The sequence below is a fragment of the Saimiri boliviensis genome, chromosome 8 (genome assembly GCF_048565385.1).
Source record: "Saimiri boliviensis isolate mSaiBol1 chromosome 8, mSaiBol1.pri, whole genome shotgun sequence".
NCBI lineage: Eukaryota > Metazoa > Chordata > Mammalia > Primates > Cebidae > Saimiri > Saimiri boliviensis.
This window is the reverse complement of record NC_133456.1, coordinates 57,897,308-57,917,715: the sequence shown is the minus strand read 5'-3', so window position 1 is coordinate 57,917,715 and position 20,408 is coordinate 57,897,308. Positions and strand designations below refer to the sequence as shown.

Here is a 20,408-nt window from a genome sequence, read left to right as displayed (position 1 = left end):
TACTGGAAAAGCACTTATTTCTTCAAAAGTGTAGAGGCAAACTTAAAGCTCTTCTGTATTATAAAACTACCCTAACTTTAACCTTGGCTTCCAAAATACATACATTTTCCATTCAAAGTGACCATTTTCCATGAACTCCCCAATTTTCCTCAATATAATCAAGATGTAATTCCATTTCAACCAGCAAGTCAGGGAAGTCAATTGATATAATATGAAGGATTCCAATGGGATCTTCATATAGACGATGTTTTCTGGTAACAGCTTTCCTGTTGGTTGGCTAGGGTTTGTAAAGATATTATTTCAGAATAGACACCAAGTTATTGTTTTCTGTAATGATGATTTTTAAGAATAATGAGCACCATCTTTTTATTGCTCTTTTGTTTAGAAAGTTGCCATGGAGGCATGGAATTGATGGAAAAACTTTAAACTGGTAATACAAGACATTAAAGTAGTTCCCATTTATCACAGATTGAGAGAAAAAGCTATCTTTTTACAATTTTTTGCTATAGGGTTAAAAAACAACCACAAAATTCTAGCTTTTTCCATAAGGTAAGTGGCAGAGAGAACTGGCATCCTAGAAGAGTTTAACGGAATGGAAACACCATCATAGCGGATTGAATTTGCAGCACTCACACTATTATCCAGATGGCAAATGATTCAGTTGCTCCATCAGTAAAAACTAAATGAATAATAATAATTAGATTTGATTTCTGAGTTCCTTTCCAGCTCAAATATTCTAAAGATCTAAACAAAATACATTAACCTGATTTCATCCCAATTACACTATTGTCAGAGAGTCACTGGATCCCATTCATACCTTCTACTAAGACTACTACACAATCAGCATTCACTAAGATCTCAATATTCTGCATTTGTCTTCACCACTAACATTTCCTCACAGGATATATTTCAAGATATTCTTGTGAGAAAGGGTTAAAAAGAACACCAACTGCCATACAGAAATAAATCACTGATCTTGTTCTTACTGAGCTCTTGACCTATTTTCTTGCCTGAATTGCCACAAAAGAAATTCAAAAGCCTTTAACCCTCCTCATACTTAGAATCTAAAAATATACAGGTCATACAGGAGTTTCTCATCACTCTTATTATCTCCAAGGATGAAATCACTGAGTCTTAAAATGGGAGGGGTGTTAGAAGGGTCATTGTTTCAGGATGTTGACCTCAGATCTGCAAACTCTTGGGCCATTGCTGTCAAATACTGAGTCTTCTATAAGGCCATGTTAAGAACTGAAATGTATCAAAAAGAGTGGAGTTTAGCTGTTGGATTTCTTAATGACTTCTTTCCCCTGATATTCTCATGGTCAGGAAGTTCATTCAATTGTCTACCTTCTTTGGCTTCAATATAAACGTATTTTGTGTCCAGTCTGTCTTCTACTGAGATGGAAACAATGTCTCATATTTCTCTTTGAACAGCCCTTCTTACTTTTGAATATGGTTGTTAAGGTGTCCTTCAGCTCTCATTACTGTAAGCCCTATATCTTTTGCAATAAACATAATTAAAAACTACTCCACGGTCTTCTTAAAGTAATGTGAAATTTTTCCCTTTTTATACCTGGCATGGGTATGTTAAAGCAAGTAGCACTGGGATGGAAAGGTAAAAAAGATATCAAAAGATACCCTCCATCCTTAATGCTCTCTTGATGGAAGTGACAGCCTTATTTGTTTTGTTAACCAGTACATAATTAAAAGTCAATATTCAAGATCATAATAAAAATCTGTATAACTACTCATGTTGTGAGTCTGTGGTTTGGAAGGAAAATCCATTAAAACACAGCCATGTATAATTTACAAGAAATTGGCAATAAAATGTTTGCTCTCAACGTTATCTGCTAAATGGTCTGTATATTACCAGAATAAATCCATATTACTTGGAGCCTGTAGATAAACATCCATAGGCAAAGTTCACATTGAGGTTATCTGCCTCCTGCTCTGAACTGGGGAGTGCAATTTAGAGGAGATAAATTGTAGTTTACTTCTCCAAGTCCCAAGTACATCGTGCAGAAATGAGTTTAGTTCCTGAGAGGATATATGTCATACCCAAATAGGACAGCATGCAATTACAGGGTTGTACCCATTTAAAAAAGAATATAGATTTGTCCTCACTGGGAAACAAAAGGAAAATTCTTAACAATTAAAAGTCCTGGATGCACCTTCCAATCACAAAAATAAAAAAAAGAGAGAGAGAGAGACAGAGGGAGAGATTTAATGATGGATAAAACGCTTATTCACTGACAGTATGATGATATTTGAAGTCACTAGTGAATTCACAGCTCATGTATGTGGAACTATTTATGTGGCTATATTTTGGTTTTCGAAGGTATTAAATTTTTATTAGTTTTTTAATATAGAGGAAAAAATCTAATAGTAATAGGGTGGGACACTGAACCACCCTGACAGAGAAGTTTAAGACCATGTCTCCCTAACAAGCCCAAAATGTTTTAGAAGAAAAGAAAAAGCTGTTAGACTGATATTCTCTAATTAGGTGAGGTACTGTCATTTCTTCACCCATTCCACAAATACTCTCATTAGATGCCTCCTAGGTTTTAGAAGTGCAAAAATGGTTAAGACAAGGACATTTTTTTCAAGAAGTGTGTATTGTCTGGGGACATCTGGGAATCAGGGAAGAAAGGCTTCTAGGAGATGCAAGGGCTAAAGAAAAATGGGAGTTACCACTCCTTGCCTTTCTTTCTTTTTTAAAAAAATATTTTCTTGAAGAACTCTTTTTAAATTGCATTTTAGGTTTTAGGGTACATTGAAGAACATGCAAGATTGTTGCATAGGTACACACATGGCAGTGTGATGTGCTGCCTTCCTCTCCTTCACCTATATCTGGTATTTCTCCCCATACTAACAAAGGATGTAAAGGACCTCTTCAAGAACTACAAACCACTGCGCAACAAAATAAGAGAGGACACAAACAGATGGAGAAACCTTCCATGTTCACGGTTTGGAAGAATCAATATCGTGAAAATGGCCATACTGCCCAAAGTAATTTACAGATTCAACGCTATCCCCAACAAGCTACCAATGACCTTCTTCACAGAACTGGAAAAAACCACCTTAAAGTTCATATGGAACCAAAAGAGAGCCCTCATAGCCAAGTCAATTCTGAGCCAAAAAAAAAAACAAAGTGGGAGGCATCACACTACCAGATTTCAAACTATACTACAAGGCTACAGTAATCAAAACAGCATGGCACTGGTACCAAAACAGAGATATAGACTAATGGAACAGAATAGAGGCCTCAGAGGCAACACCACACATCTACAGCCATCCAACAAACCTGACGAAAACAAGCAATGGGGAAAGGAGTCCCTGTTTAATAAATGGTGTTGGGAAAACTGTCTAGCCATGTGCAGAAAGCAGAAACTGGACCCCTTCCTGACACCTTACACTAAAATTAACTCCAGATGGATTAAAGACTTAAACATAAGACCTAACACCTTAAAAACCCTAGAAGAAAACCTAGGCAAAACCATTCAGGACATAGGTGTAGACAAGGACTTCATGACCAAAACACCAAAAGCATTGGCAACAAAAGCTAAAATAGACAAATGGGACCTTATCAAACTCCACAGTTCTGTGCAGCAAAAGAAACAGTCATTAGAGTGAATCGGCAACCAACAGAATGGGAAAACATTTTTGCAATCTACGCATCTGACAAAGGGCTGATATCCAGAATCTACAAAGAAATAAAACAGATTTACAAGAAAAAAAACAAACAAACCCATTCAAAAGTGGGCAAAGGACATGAACAGACACTTTACAAAAGAAGACATATATGAGGCCAACAAACATATGAAAAAATGCTCATCATCACTGGTCATTAGAGAAATGCAAATCAAAACCACATTGAGATACCATCTCAACGCCAGTTAGAATGGCGATCATTAAAAAATCTGGAGACAACAGATGCAGGAGAGGACATGGAGAAACAGAAACACTTTTACACTGTTGGTGGGAGTGTAAATTAATTCAACCATTGTGGAAGACAGTGTGGCAATTCCTTAAGGACCTAGAAATAGAAATTCCATTTGACCCAGCAATCCCATTACTGGGTATATATCCAAAGGATTATAAACAGTTCTACTACAAGGACACATGCACACGAATGTTCATTGCAGCACTGTTTACAATAGCAAAGACCTGGACCAGCCCAAATGCCCATCAATGATAGACTGGACAGGGAAAATGTGGCACATATGCACCACGGAATACTATGCAGCCACCAACAATGATGAGTTCGTGTCCTTTGTAGGAACATGGAGAACCTGGAAACCATCATTCTCAGCAAACTGACACAAGAACAGAAAATCAAACACCACATGTTCTCACTCATAGATAAGTATTGAACAATGAGAACACATGGACACAGGGAGGGGAGCATCACACTCCCTGCCTTTCAATGGCCAGAAACTGCTGCTAGTCTTCAGGAGTCCAGAAACTTTGCCCAGAGGCACTAGGCAGCTATTAAATAATACTAGTCAGTGCTCTGGATGTGAAAGCCCAGCACCCTTGTCTTAGCTTGGGATAACTGAGACGGAATTACACTTGAGTTCCCTTGGGGACTCAAGCTGAACCCTTCCCTTTAAGGGCCAAGAGAGCACACTTGGCTGGGCTACTCAGGAGGCTGCAACGGGAGGATTGCTTGAGCCTAGGCGTTTGAGATCAGCCTGGGAAACATAGCAAGATGGAAACACAGCAAAATAAAACAAATTTTAAAATCGTGCCAAAAAAAAAAAAGAGAGAGGAGAGAAAAGAAAGATGACACATTTGCTCAGCTTCTCCCTTTGCCTGTCCTGTTTCCTCCAGGCCCTTATCGGCCTCCCTGGAGCACTTCCTCAAAAAATCACCTGCGAGTAAATGCACCTTTCTGGGAACCCAACTTTAGACACCTTCAAAGAATTCAAAAGTTAATTTGGCTAAAACTTGAGGTGCAAGATGAAGAAAAAGTGAGAGATGGATAAAGAATATTTTATTTTGTCTGTTGGCTCTGGCTGGTAAGTGATCCAAAGGGCGGCTTCATGACTGTGCAGCCTGCACAGTCACACAGGGCCCTGCATGCAGAAGCACACTGCATTTGCTTTAAGGCTCTGCTGCTGCTGCTGCCTTGAAAGTCTTCGTTTCTGAGCATGGGCCTTGTGTTTTCATTTTGCACTGGATCTTGCAAGTCCAGCCTGGATAAAAAGGCAGTTTTCTAGCCTTTAAAGTGTTAAAATCTTTAAATATATATATGTAAATAAAATATTTGAATTCATGATTCTCAGGATGGTAACTAAATTATCGTTTTCCTCTCACATGTTCATTTAGGATCATTTGTACTTCACAGAAGGCCTTTCATATTTTTTTGGACGTCCCTAGAAGTCCTTAGGGGGTATTTCATGTGGGCTCCCAAATAAGTGTGATCTACCAGGCCCTGTGGTTATGCTTCCCTGCCAGCTGAGACATCAGACTCCTTGGAGAGCCAGCATTCCCCATGGCCACCCGACCCGTCAAGAAGTCAAAGCTCCTGGTACTCAGTGGCAAAGCAAGAAGAACGCCTGTCTCTCTGCTGGAACAAAGGCCCACGAGCACTGCTGTTGGGCCCCAATGTACAAAGGCGTTTAAAGAGTTTTTTGAGATTTTACCCAAAAATAAAGAGATACACCCAAAGGTAGACTAGGAATAAATTAGAATTTCATTCACTACACCATCCCTCCTCCCTCAGACAACCACAGCTTTGTGAAAGGAACATTTAAAGTGTGCCTGCTTTGCTTCTGTAAGATGAACTCCCTGTCAGGTGGTTCCTCAGACCTCTCAGGCAGATTTTCCTTAGTCCCCCTCACCAGTTCACCAGAAATTCTCCGGAAATGCTCAAGCCCTGATGGTCAGCAGTGCCTAGATCCCAGCTTAGATTCCAGCCATGGTGAAAGCCACCTAAGAGTCCAGTGTCTGTAAAGATCTTAGCCCGGAAGTATCAACAGAGAACTCTTCAGCGTCATTTGTTGAAATTTTGGTACTAAATAAAAGGTGAAGATTACATGAGTGTGACATTTCAAACAAACATTTGAAAATCACATTATTCATAACATGTTGGGGTACCTCTGAATTATATCTGTCCTGGAAATAACGTGATAGGGTTAAAATGTAATCTCTGGCACCACTACCCCTTCTCCCAAAATACTATTGTTTTCTTTATCTGCCCTCCTTTTTCCTTGGCACTCTCATTCTGACTAGTTATTGTGAAAAGACACATTTTTGCTTGCCCAATTTAGAACAGTCACATTCAGGTAAACCAAGAGCTTTGGGTCAGGTGCTCAGTCCTGCCAGTTTTACCCTCATTTTCCCTGAATGGCTCTGAGCCCAGGGAGTGGAAGAGCTGTGTGCTTCTGGTGTTGAATTCTCCACAAGCTCCCAGCACTCTGCCAGTGTGCTGTTGTTTCTTTCTCCCAGCCTTCATGCACTGGATTCTGTGCTCAAGTGTGTATGTTTGGCCTGTTGTCCCCATGGGAAACTCAGTTTCTTCCCCATGGGCAGTATCCTTTCTTGCTTTTTGAAAGCTGCTGACCCTCTGCATGTCTACAACATTGCTCATGCCTGTAATCTCAGCACTTTGGGTGTCTGAGGTGGGCAGATTACCTGAGGTCAGGAGTTCGAGACCAGCCTGGCCAACATGGTAAAACGCCATCTCTACTAAAAATACAAAATTAGCCAAGCATGGTGGCATGTACCTGTAATTCCGGCTACTTGGGAGACTGAGGGAGGAGAACTGTTTGAACCTGGGAGGTGGAGGTTGCAGTGAGCCAAGGTTGCACCATTGCACTCCAACCTGAGGAAAAAAGGCCGAACTCCATCTCAAAAGAAAAAAAGAAAAATATATGTATTTTTTTATATTTAAAATACATTAACCCCTTTATACATATCCTCGCCTTAAAAACAAACAAAAATATGCAAAAAAAAAAATTTGGCAAGTCTATTGGGCTCCCATTTTCACCAGGATTGTCTATTTCCATAAGAGAAGCCAAGAAAATTTTTGAATCTCTGGGCCAGTGGAGTCTTCTTGTTTGCAATTACAAAGAATAAGATACTCGCCGGAGAGATGAAGGCAGAGGTGGTAGTAACCAAATGCTGCCATGCTTATGGACCAGGTCAACAATGCAGGGTTGCATGTCTCTTGGGTCCTTTCTTGGTCCAGATCCAGAACTTATACTTCCAGCATAGCAAGTGTTTCTCTCTGCCTTGTTTTATAATACATTTTCACACATCAACTTCCCCCACTAGATGGTGAATTCCTGAGATCTTTCCTTGTTTTTACATTCGCCGACCCCAAAGACTAGAATGCTCTCTCAGCTCTGCCTGGGAATCATGCAGCTTTCAGATTCAGATTGAGGATATCCTTTCATCTGATATCCCTTGAATTCTAGGCAAGTTTAACATTTGCTATGAAGCCTCTTGCTACTTCCATGAACATTGTTGTATGTAAAACTTCAAGGTTCTTTGGGCTTGAGGCTTGAGGTCCAATGACCTGGCCGGCCTCACCTTTTAAATTCCTGTCCCTGGGTCTGCTCAATGAATAAATGAATGGATGGATAAATGGATGAATTCTTCCGAAAAGATTAAACTATGTGATAATAACACTACTAACAGTCTCGCAAGTCATAAAACTGAAGGCAGCAGACAAGAGTGACCAATATAAACACTACTTTTCTGTACTCCAAGGAAAGAAAATGGGATCTGTTTAAGATATGCTCGTCTCTAGATCCTTTTATAGAAATAAACATGGTTTATCCAACCCCTGTATATCTAATCACATCAACTTTGACTTTGCTCCAGGAGGATGCCTGGTTACTCGAATAGCGAAGGAAGACTAAGTTTATCGAAATGATTTCATGTAACTGAAGTTCATTGATACATCTGCTAGATTTCTTAGAAGCATATGCTTGCAAGTATTCCACTGGTTCATTTGTAAATAAGTTGCATAGAATATGAATTTTTTTCCATTAAAAATAGTTATAAAATGTGGTTAAGTGTCCAGTCTAGTCTCTGAACTTATTTAGCCTGTAACTTTGCTAGAATAAACTATATTCACAAATAGGGTTCATATTGCCTTGATGGTCGTGGTAGCAGGAGAAATAATGCCGAATACGAAGTTTCTTTTACAAATGCATCTTGAAAGATCGTGCTTTTTAATTAAAAGGGACAAGATAGATAAAGACTTTTAGAAAAATTCTAAAACAGATTTTGAGAATAACTGGAACCTTGAGGATCCTACCACTAATTCAGAAGAGATACGGAAACCAACAAAAGCAAGGATAGCCTTGGTGTTCATGGGATTAATTCTCCCTGACCTCATTATGTATCCACATTATTATCTTCTCTGTGGGTAGTAGAAATATGTTGACTTAACCTCCCGGCATCTTTTGCTCCTTCTTTTGGTGACAGCATTTCAACTTTGGTGTGCAGGGGAGGGGAGGAATTCCTTTCCTACTTTCAGTTTATGTTTAAATAGAACTGACTGCATAACAGAGGTCAAAAAGTCAGAAATTTAGAGGATTCCAGCCCTTGGCCTCATTGGTTGGTCCAGTGATGAACATGTAAAACTAGCAGTTCCAGTCACAACCAATGTGCCTGACTTTTACTGCAACTATTGGGAAAAATATCTTAATTTCCCGAAGGTCTCTAATTTTGTAAGATGCAAACCTAGTGCTGCTTACATTGTTTTTTAAAGACAAGGCTACTTGGAAATTAAAGCAACACAGGATGGCAAAGCCAAGCAATGTAAAAAATGAATTCTTGACTTCAACTTTTAAGCACCTGGATCCACCTGTGCCTCAAGCTTGTTTCTTAAATACATAAGCCAAAAATTTTCCCTTTATGTTTCAGGATTTTTTATTGTCTTTCCATCACTTCCAACCAAAATAAAAGACTTCATTTGTTTTACAACAAATGTCAAGGGATAGTATATGTTTTCACCTTTTTCTATGAGAATCCAAGGAGAATCCACTCAACTCCTCTTCATTTTGGCACCAGGTGGGTTGTATTCCAGAAATGACAAAGAGAATTCACATTAGAGAGCACTGGCTATTTATCAAACTTCACTTACCTATGCATGGCTTTTTTGTCTTGATTTAGGTTTATTCCCACCATTAATCACCCATTGTTAGTGGTGTTCTATTTTTCCCTTCCTTGCTCCCAGGGAGATTACAGAACTATAACAAAGAGAAAAAGAGAGAGTTATAGAAATGTAACAAAGACAGGAATAATTTTTTTTCATTAGAGAACCAGAGATCTTATTCTGTCCTTCCACTACTAATATACATATTTTAGCGAAATCACTTTTTATTTTCTCCAGGTCTTTGCCTCATACTTGTATAAGAAGTAACTATTTATTCTGAGATTTCCAAAGCATTTGGAAGAGAAAGCATTGTGGACCAAGATGAAATTAAAGGCACAAGCACCAATAAAAAGGAATTTCCTAAGATGTAACTATTGAGCTGAGAACAGTGAAAGACAGGAAAACAGCATGCCCTGGACACAATCTCAGTGAATGAAAAGGCAGTGGTTAGAAAGAAATGCTGAGATGGGTGACTCTCCATGAGAGCCTGCTCACTGTATTATTATCAGCCCCAGGCAGGGACTTATATACCAAACATGCACAGATTCACAAGGCATTGCCCATTGACTGAAAACTGTAATCTTCATTTTCGTGAACATCCCCAGGAAGGCTGTGCTTAACAATCTGCTCATTTATAAGACTATGATAGTAAAATCCAGATAAGGAAACACTTAATCATTTATAACAAGGAGTTTGGAAGGGAGGGGTATATGTTATGACAGAGGGTGATTTTTTTCTCTGAAAATGAACATAACCCTAGTTAAAAAGCACAAGAATTTAACTGATTGGAGTAATTAGTCAACATTTGGCTATAAAATAAACCAATTTCAGAGTGCTGATTTCTGCTTTTTCTACAGCTTTTTAAAGACCCCAGAAATGTTTTAATTCCAAATGGAATGGGTTGCTGAGTATGTTAACAAGCTACTCAGTATATAAAACTATGTAATACTCATAGATATAAATGAAGAAATATAACGTCAGCCCCGAATTGTATGTATAACATATTCGTCAACATGCTCCAGTAGGGAATCTTGGCAATGTTAGCCTATTGCCACAGGATGTTTGGCATGTGACCTAGGGTGCTCTCGTGGCTCATGCGAAAAGAAAAACTATTTGTGTCTAATCTAGAAAAGCCAAGATCCACATCTGAATAAATTTAAAATCATAAGCAGATAAATGATAGAATTTAGGGGACTTCCACATCAAGGAAGATGCAGACATACTTTTTCCTATTCCTCCTGCTAAGTAGAACTACAAACCCTGGGCTTTATATAGAAAACAAACATTAGGAGACTCTGAAAGGTCTCCTAAATAGATGAGCTAGGGAACTTGACCCCTAAAGAACAACGTATTGGAAAGTTCCCTGTGTTTGTTTGGTTTGGGGTTTTTGGTCTTTGCTTTTTCACTTCACATATTTCAGACTTGCCACTGAAGAAGCCAGAAATCTAGAAATGCTTATAGGCACAGACAAAAGTCTTCCCCAAATTCTGCTCTTCAGCTAAAAGTTAGCAAATGGCCTGTCCATCAAGAATAAAGCTTTTAGAAAATAACTAGTCTACTCCAGCCACATACCACAGAAATAACTGTGGTCACTTCCTGAGCCACAACAAGGAGCCCAGGCTTCTCTCCTGAGAGGCTATTTAACAAAGCATAACAAAGCACTCTGCTTTGTAGGAGTGAAGAGCTGGAGGGCAAGACTTATATCCCACAGGGCAGTAAAGGCCCTCACCCTTTCATAAGACAAGGCCACTGGGGAGCTAAAACTCTCACTTTCTCCACTAGCATCAGAGGAAGCCAGCTAAAACAGAAAGTTTACATAACATCCAGAGTCTTCATAACATAAAACCCAAAATGCCCATATTTCAATTAAAAAAACATGTGTCATATGAAGAACTGGAGAGATCTCAAATTAAATTTAAAAATGAATAGCTGCCAACACAAAACTTGACATATATGTTAGAATTAACTGACAAAAACTTTTAAAGGAGACTCCATAAAAATGCTTTAACAAGCAATTATGAACACTCTTAAAACAAATAAAAAAATTTCAGCAAAGAAACAAATTCTCTCCAAATAAATAGAAAACATGAAGAATAGCAGTATGAAAATTATAGATTTGAAAAATACATTAACCAAAACTTAAAAGCCTCAGTGCATGGGCTCAAAACTAGAATGGGTAGGACAGATAAAAGAACAGTCAAATGGAAGGTAAACCAATAGAAATTACCCAATCTAAATGAAAGAAAAGATATTTTAAAAATAAATAAATAGCGCTTCAGGAAGCCATGGGACTCTAACAAGAGAGCCAACCTTTGTCACCGGAGTCACAGAAGTAGAGGAGAAAAAGGACAGAGCTAAAAAATATCTGAGCAAATAATGACCAAAAACTTCCTAATTAGGTAAAATACATAAAACTACAGAATCAAGGTAAGCAAACTGCAAACAAGCTAATCTAAAAAAAAATTTACACCAAGTTTATTAGTCTACTCAGGCTGCCATTACAGAATATCATGGAATGGATGGCTTAATCAACCAAAACTTATTTTCTTACAATCTGGATGCTAAAAGTCTGTGAAAGGAAAATAAATCTTGGGGCCCCCAAATCACTAACCTGAAGAGAAACATCAAGCTGGGAAATGCCTAGGGCCAATCTGCCTCCCATTCTTTCCAAAGCCACCCCTCTGCTCATTGAGATAAACACATATCTAATTGCCTTTTTTGGAGAAGCTAATCAGAAACCTAAAAGAATGCAACCATTTGTCTCTTATCTACCTATGACCTGGAAGTCTCCTCCCTACTTCTAGTCTTTCTGATTTTGCTTTCAGTAGTCTCACCTTTTCAGACTGAACCAGTGTTCATCTTGCTTATGCTGATTGACATCACACGTCTCTGTAGAATGTGTAAAACCAGATTGTGCTCTGACCATCTTCGGCACATGTCATCAGGACTTCCTGAGGCTATGTCACAAGCATGCATCCTCAACCGTGGCAAAATAAACTTTCTAAATTCACTGAGACCTGTCTCAGATTTTCAGGGTTCACAAGTCCAATGAGCTGGCAGGGTGGGTTCCTGGTGAGACATTTCTTCCTGGTTTATAGATGGCTACCTTCTCACTGTGTCCTCACATGGCCTTTCCTCTGCATCCACAGAGAGAGAGAAAGGGAGAGAGATATGGTGTTTCTTCCCCTTCTTGAAAGGAGCCTAGATCTATAATATTGGGGTCCCACTTTTATGAGCACATTTAATTATCTCCCTGAAGGTCCTATCTCCAAATTCAATCACACTGGGGGATTTGGCCTTCAAGATAATGAATTTGAGGGGGAAGAGCAATGGTGGTAAAGATAATTCAGTCCACAATACCAAGAAACTTTATAGTCATACCTCTGAAAACTAAAGACAAAGAAAATATCTTGAAAGCAGCAAAAAATAAATGACACCTAAAAAAGAAAAACAATCCAAATGACAGTGGCATTCTCATCAGCAACAATGGAGGCCGAAAAGAATTCTCACAACATCTCTAAATGTTGAAAAAAAGAAATGCTAAACCAGAATTTCATATCCAGATAAAATGTCCTCCATAAATAAAGAATAAATTAAAACATTTCTCAGATAAAAGAAAACTAAGAAAATTTCTCTCTAGCAGCCCTACCCAAGAAGAAAGATTAGAGGAAGTCCTCTAAACAGAAAGAAAATGATAAAAGAAGGAACTGTAGAATATTAAGCAGGAAGAAAGAATATGGAAAACAAAAATACAGATAAATAAATAGACTTTCTTTCTCTCCAATTTTCTTATTTATATTTGATGGGTGCAACAAAAATTATAACATTATCTGATGTAACATTAAATGTGGACACAGAAAATATTTAAAACAATTGTAAAAGAGAAAGGTACAGAAACTTTGCTGGGAGCAGTGACTCAAGCCTTAGTCTCAATATTTTTGGGAGGCTAAGGTGGGAGGATCACTTGAGTCCAGGAGTTTGAGATCAGCCTAGACAGCATAGGGAGACTCTGTCTCTAAAAAAAAGAAAGAAAGAAAGAAAAAAGAAACATAAAGGAAGACACATTTTCTATAATTTATTCAAACTGGTAAAGTGAAATTGGTAGACTATGCTAAGCTATGTACATATAATACATAGAGCAATCACTAACACACTATACAAAGCAAAAAGAACAAAGCTGGAGGCATTACAGTACCTGACTTCAAACTATGCTACAAGGCTACAGTAATCGAAACAGCATGATACTTGTATCAAAACAGAGATATAGACAAATGGAACAGAACAGAGGCCTTGGAACTAACACCACACATCTACAACCATCTGATCTTTGACAAACCATACAAAAACAAGCAATGGGGAAAAGATTCCCTGTTTAATAAATGGTGTTGGGAAAACTGGCTAGCCATATGCAGGAAGTTGAAACTGGACCCCTTCCTGACACCTTATGCAAAAATTAACTCCAGATGAATTAAAGATTTAAACATAAGAACTAACACCATAAAAACTCTAGAAGAAAATCTAGGCAACACTATTCAGGACATAGGCACAGGCAAGGACTTCATGACTAAAACACCAAAAGCAATGGCAACAAAAGCCAAAATAAACAAATGGGATCTAATTAAACTTAAGAGCTTCTGCACAGCCAAAGAAACAATCATTAGAGTGAACCAGTAACCAACAGAATTTGAAAAAATTTTTGCAATCCACTCTTCTGTCAAAGGGCTAATATCCAAAATCTACAAAGAACTAAAGCAGATTTACAAGAAAAACAAACAAACAAACCCATTCAAAAGTGGGCAAAGGATACAAGCAGACATTTTTCAAAAGAAGACGTATACGTGGCCAACAAAAATACGAAAAAATGCTCATCATCATTGGTCATTAGAGAAATGCAAATCAAAACCACATTGAGATACCATCTCAACACCAGTTAGAATGGTGATCATTAAAAAAATCTGGAGACAACAGATGCTGGAGAGGATGTAGAGAAATATAAACACTTTTATATTGTTAGTGGGAGTGTAAATTAGTTCAACCATTATGGAAGACAGTGTGGCAATTCCTCAAGGATCTAGAAACAGAAAAACCATTTTACCCAGCAATCCTATTACTGGGTATATACCCGAAGGATTATAAATCATTCTATTAGAAAGGCACATGCACATGCATGTTCAGTGCGGTGCTGTTTACAATAGCAAAGACCTGGAACCAACTCAAATGCCCATCAATGATACACTGGACAAAGAAAAGGTGGTACATCTACACCATGAAATACTATGCAGCCATAAAAAACAATGAGTTTGTGTCCTTTGTAGAGACATGGATGAATCTAGAAACCATCCTTCTCAGTAAACTGACACAAAAACAGAAAACCAAACACTGCATGTTTTCACTCATAGGCGGGTGATGAACAATGAAAACACTTGGGCACAGGGAAGGGAACAATACTCACAGGGCTAGGTGGGGGTGTAGGGGAGGGGAGGGGAGGGACAGTGGTGGGGGAGCAGGGAGGATGGGGAGGGATAACACCGGAAGGAATGCCTAATGTAGGCAAGTGCAGGGGGTGGGGATGGAGACAGCAAACCACCACGGCATGTATGTACCTATGCAATAATCCTGCAGGATGCAGGAAGTGCACATGTACCCCAGAGCCCAAAGTACAATAAAAGAAAGAAAAGAAAAGAAAAGAAAAAAAAAGAAAAGAAAAGAAAAGAAAGAACACTATAGATAGGCTGGGCACAGTGGTTCATGCCTGTAATCCCATCATTTTAGTGAGGCCAAGGTGGGTGAATCACTTCAGGTCAGAAGTTTGAGACCAGTCTGATGAACATGGTGAAACTCCATTTCTACTAAAAATAGGAAAAAAAAATTAGCTGGGTATGGTGGCACATGCCTGTAATCCCAGCTACTTGGAAGGCTGAGGGTGGAGAATCCCATGAACCCTGGAGGCAGAGGTTGCAGTGAGCTGAGATTGCACCACTGCACTCCAGACTGGCTGACAGAATGAGACTCTGACTCAAAAAAAGAAAAAAAAAATACACTACAGATAAACCAAATTCTAGAAAATGAAATCTAGAAAATGTTCAAGTAACCGACAGGATGACAGAAGGAAAAACAAACTAGAAAAAAATGAAATTAAAACAGAAAAATCAGAGAGAATAAAGAGAAAACAAAAAAAATAAAATGGCAGGCTTAAGCCCTAACACATGAACAATTTCATTAAACATAAATGGTCTAAATACAGCAATTAAAGGAATGGAAACCATGCTTTCTACAAGAAATTTATTTAAATATAACAATATAGGTAGGTTAAAGTAAGAATATAAAAAAAGATACATCATGGAAATATTAATCAAAAGAAATGTATTCACAAAAATGAAGTTGGACACTAACTCACACCTTATTTTTAAAAAGTTAAAAAAAAAAAAACAACTCTAAATGGATCCAGAGGTAAATATGAGAGCTAAAACTGTAAAACTCTTAAAAGAAAACATAGGTTCAAATCCTCATTTGCTTAAATTAGGCAATGGTTTATTAGATATGACAGCAATGAAAGAAAAAAATAAGTAAGTTGGAATACATCAAAATTGGAAATTATTGTGCTTCAAAAGACAGTACCAAGAAAGTGAAACGAAAATTCACAGAATGGAAGAAAATATTTGCAAATCATATATCTGATAAAGGTCTAATATCCAGAGTATATAAAGAACTCTTGTAAATTAATAATATAAAGACAATGCTAATTTTAAAATAGGCAAAAGTGCTAAATAGAAATTTATCCAAATAATATATGCAAATAAACAATATGTACATGAAAAGATGGTCAGGAAATGAAAACCTCAAGGCCTAGATCATTACATTAGAGAATTCTACCATATGTTTAAAGAATTTACACTGAGTCTACAAAATCTCTTCCAGAAAATAGAAGAGGAGAGAATATGTCCCAATTCATTTTATGAAGCTGGTATTACCTGGATATCAAATTATGCATGATGGTAAAAGTCCATCACAAAAGGTTAGTGACTATGTGATTCCATTTATAGGGGGCAGAAGGAAGGTTGGCATGGCTATGAACAAACACTGAAGTGATAGAAATGTCTTTGACTGGATCAGCATCCACATCCTTGTTGTGCTATTGTACTGTATAGTTTTGCAATATATTACCACTGAGGGAGCTAGGTAAAGGGTATGTGATATATCTTCCAACTCCATATGAATCTGCATTTTGAGATCATCACAATTACCTCAAAATAAAAATTACATTAAAAAATTCTGCCTATTAGTGTGAATGCAGCCATCTGCTAACAATAGGAATATCTGCAAAATTATGCTTAACCCTTGTTAAAAATGAAATGAAGTATAATGTGAATCTAAAATGTGCATATCTATGTGTGAATCAAATCCTGAAGGTTCTGAGTATATTCTCAGCTGTTTTCAGCACAGATTTGAAACATCTGAATCCATAAGTCTTCAGTCCAAAATGAACTTAAAATCCTTCCAATTAAGCTTTAGACCACCCCCATCTTCCTTTGTTAAATGATTAGAAACTAAGCCTGTTTCCCAAATTACCTGCCATAAAAATACATGTGTAATATATATTACACATGATTTGCCCATAATTAGAACAACCACGATGAACTTGTTCCTTTGACACAAACCTCAAAATTATACAAAAAGGTAATAAGTCAAATGGGTTGATTGATGAGATCCTGCAAGGCAGAATCCCTGGGGAGTAAAACACACACGCGCGCGCGCATACTCTCTCTCTGTCTCTCTCTCTCTCTCTCTCTCTCTCTCTCTCTCTCTCTCTCTCTCTCCCCCCTCTCTCTCAATCTCTCTCCCTCTGTCTCTCACTCACACAGAAGCTTTCTCTATTATTCCCACTGCCTGTTTGCTAGAGGCAGGGCTAGTGAGAAGCTTTGTTTTTCTCCACCCCATGGTGTCTTGGTTACTAAGTATACCTCCACTTGGACCACTGTCATGCCTTCTAACATTGAACCTCTAGGAAGAGTATTAAATAACATTAGCTAGTGTCTTCTAAGTACTTACTGTGTGCTAGGCACTTTGCTAAGCAAAGGTTTAGTATTAATTATAACCCTAAGTGCCAGGTACTGTTATTATCTCCAATTTGCAAAAAGATCTGGAGCTCAGAGGGGTCAAATAACCTGCCCCAAGTCATGTGGTCTAGTGGTAAACCTATGATTGAAACAGATCTGTCTAGATTCAAAGTGCAAGCCTTTAACCATGACTTCAATTATTCTCCAATTTCGCTGCACGTTAGAACTGATGAATTTTTAAAAATCTTTATGCCAGGTCACACTTGAGAAAATTAAATCAGAATGTCTGAAATAGAAGCAAGTTTCAGCATTGTTTAAAAGATTCCCAGGTGATTTCAATATACAGTTCATTTGGGACCCATTGCAATATTGTGTGGCCTTTTGATTAAAACTTTGGCTTACCTGGCTGCCTTCCACTACCAACCTTCATTAACAATGCTCTACCTATTCCACATCCAGGGTTCTAAGTACACTCTGCCCCCTTGAATCCCCTCATTTTCGAATCCAGCTTCCCAGAAAATTGGTTAGATTTTCTGGATTGCCCAGGAACGTCATCTACAACAGGCTGTAGGCTAATAAAGGCTCACTATCTTTCCCGTCTAATGATTCAGACAGAGGCCTCTGATGCTTCAGCTACAAACAGAACAATATGGGAATGCAGACCTTTGGGGCCCCTGACGTTTTTCGGAAGCCGATTTCGCAGCAGACTTAGCAACAGCCTACGTGAATAGATGCGAGACCCATTTGTGAGTAAGGATTACTAAAAGTTAGAAAATACAAACAGGGTGGGAAAACTATTGGCTTTGATAAATAAAGACTTTAGCAATGACTTGGAAAGACTTTCAGTGTGAATTGTGGATTCGTTAAGCTTTCAAGCTGGCAGAAGAAACTGCAGATAAAAGAAATACGGCTCAGAGAGTAGAAAAACCAAGGCCACACAGCTTACCAGGGACAACGGTGAGATGAGTCTATCCTGAAGGATGTGGCTATGGTGGGGGCAGATGGGCTAATCCATGGCAAAGTTTTTGCACAGCACCCACTCTATGCATATTTATCTGTAGAGAAATATACAAATTTTGCCTGTTCAACATGTTCAGAGATGTTGCAAAATTGGGGGCAGGGGGCAGGTGAGGAACTAATGGACACAAAAGTTGGTAGACCAGAAAAGAAAAACAGCGATGGGGAAGAGCTTGTAAAATTCAGTAACTATAAAGCAGACAATCGAAGTAGATTTGTATGGCCCAAAATAAGTTGAATATATGGAAGAAATGGAATTTAGCTACTGCTCTATGCAAATCCAAATCTAAGACCAAAGCCAACTGGGAAACATGCAGAACCCAGAAGTATTTTGGCTCTTCTTATCTCTTTCTCACCCCCCATAGAAACAGTTGAATTCAGTAGCTTGTTAACAGTGGCTCAGAGAAACTCTGTATCTTGAAATTTTCCAGGGCAATGTTGGCACCTGTCCATTCACAATTACCCCCACGAATAGGGAAGCAGTGTTTCCCTGGGTGTGCACTCCAGGTTTTCTAGCCCCAATTAGTAATCATATATCCCCTTTCAAATTTTTCAGAACACCTTTGACATGTCTTTTTTTTTAATGTAAACAATGATAAAGTCTTGAAATTGGGCTTGCCTCCCAAGAATTGAATTTCCCTGGGTTGGTGATGGGAGAAGAAAACTGTTCTTTTAAGCAGCAGATACTGAGTGGTAGGAAGAGCAATCACAGGCAGTAGGGGGAGTCAGGACTCACTGCAACACGGAGTCCAGAAATTCTCCTTTGAGATCAAGGTTGGGAAACTTTGCGTCTGACCCAGATGCTGGGTTTATATCTGTTCTTCTCAAGTAGACTTCAGGCCTACCGTGTGCGAAAGAGAAAAAAAATGCAGAGAAATGCTCCTTAGGTTAGAGAGTAGCTCTTTCCAAGGTCCTAATCCAGTGTGTGCCTCAGGAAAGCGTTATTCCACATCATTCCCTTCAGCTGTCTCTCCACCGAGTAGTCACTATCTGCTTCAAATTTGGCCAGTTTCTATAAAGCAGAATAAAGAAATGTTCATTAAAAACACAGTATGTGTTGCGTGTCTCTCAAGTTTTAATGCAAAATTAGTAAATTAATCAATATTTTGGATAATAAATCTGCTTATTCTGAAATAAGTAAAAAATTTAGTAGAAAGTGTATTTATGTATCCTGAAAACATGATATCAACATGCATTAGTTATCTATTGCTGCATAACAAATTATCCAGAAACATAGTAAATTAAAATAGCAAGTACTATTATCGCTGTGAAAGGAAATTAAATCTTGGGATCCCAAACTCATGAAGCCAAAGGAAAAAGTTAAGCTGGGAACTTGGTCATACAAACCTGCCTCCCACTTTTTTGGCTCCTAAATAAGATGGCTACAAGATTTAAAAAAAAGAAAAAAAAAAGCCACCTGCCTCCCCCAGATTTTGTTCACAAGGAAATTCTTAGCGAGCTCCAGGATCTTTACCCCAAAGTGTTTCTGTTAAAATTTCGCCATGGCAATATAAATTTGATAGCTTGTCTTTACAGGTGCAGTCACTCCCTGCCCACCTGACACAAATGCATATCTGATTGTTCTCCTGTCCCATTTTGTCCACATTATCTTATTTAAAAATGCAGATTCCCTGCATTTTCCCTCTGCCCAATTGTCTATGTCATCTCATGTAAAAAATGCAGATTCACTGAGCCAGAAAAAGGCATGAATGCCTATTTTTCCCTACACTCCTCTTACATGAAAACTATTTGGAGCCCTCAAAATCATCTTTAGAGGAAGGGGTAGACCTGTCTCCTAAATGCATGCCCTTAACTTTGGCAAATAAACCTCCTAAAATGAACGAGACTTGTCTAGTCATTTTTCTCGATTGACATCACACAGTTTCCAAGACTTAAGAATTCAGGCACAGCTCATCCGGGTCTCTCTCTCTGTCTCTTGCTTGGCTTCAATCATCTCGCCCCTTGACTGGGGAAGGATCCGTGACCAAGCTCTCTCACATGGTTGTTGACAGGCCATGTCTTCTTGATATCTGTTGGCTGGAGACGGTTTCTTGTCACAGGGATTTCCGCATGGGGCTACTCACAGCCTGTTTGCCCCAGAGCAAGTGTTGCAGGAGGGAGAGGGAGGGAGCAGCAAAGCAGAAGTCTTGGATTTTTGTAACCTCATCTCGGAAGTGACAGCCTTTTTTATTGTTGTTCCTATTCTATTCATGAGAAGC

The 20,408-nt window shown here is 38.5% G+C and overlaps 1 long non-coding RNA gene across 11 annotated transcripts in view; it reads right to left on the bottom strand.

Moving 5' to 3' along the window:
- LOC104653246 (uncharacterized) overlaps positions 1-20,408 on the bottom strand; it is a 123,039-nt gene that overhangs the window by 45,637 nt on the left and 56,994 nt on the right. For 9 of the 11 annotated variants that reach the window (XR_012518820.1, XR_012518814.1, XR_012518816.1 and 6 more), the window contains 3 exons: positions 18,926-19,201; positions 18,119-18,227; positions 9,104-9,209 (listed from right to left, as the gene is read on the bottom strand). This is a non-coding gene — a long non-coding RNA (uncharacterized LOC104653246). Of the gene's footprint in view, positions 1-8,973; positions 9,210-11,949; positions 12,253-18,118; positions 18,228-18,925; positions 19,202-20,408 lie in introns of all 11 variants that reach the window. The other 2 variants (XR_012518815.1, XR_012518817.1) reach the window with 2 other exon arrangements.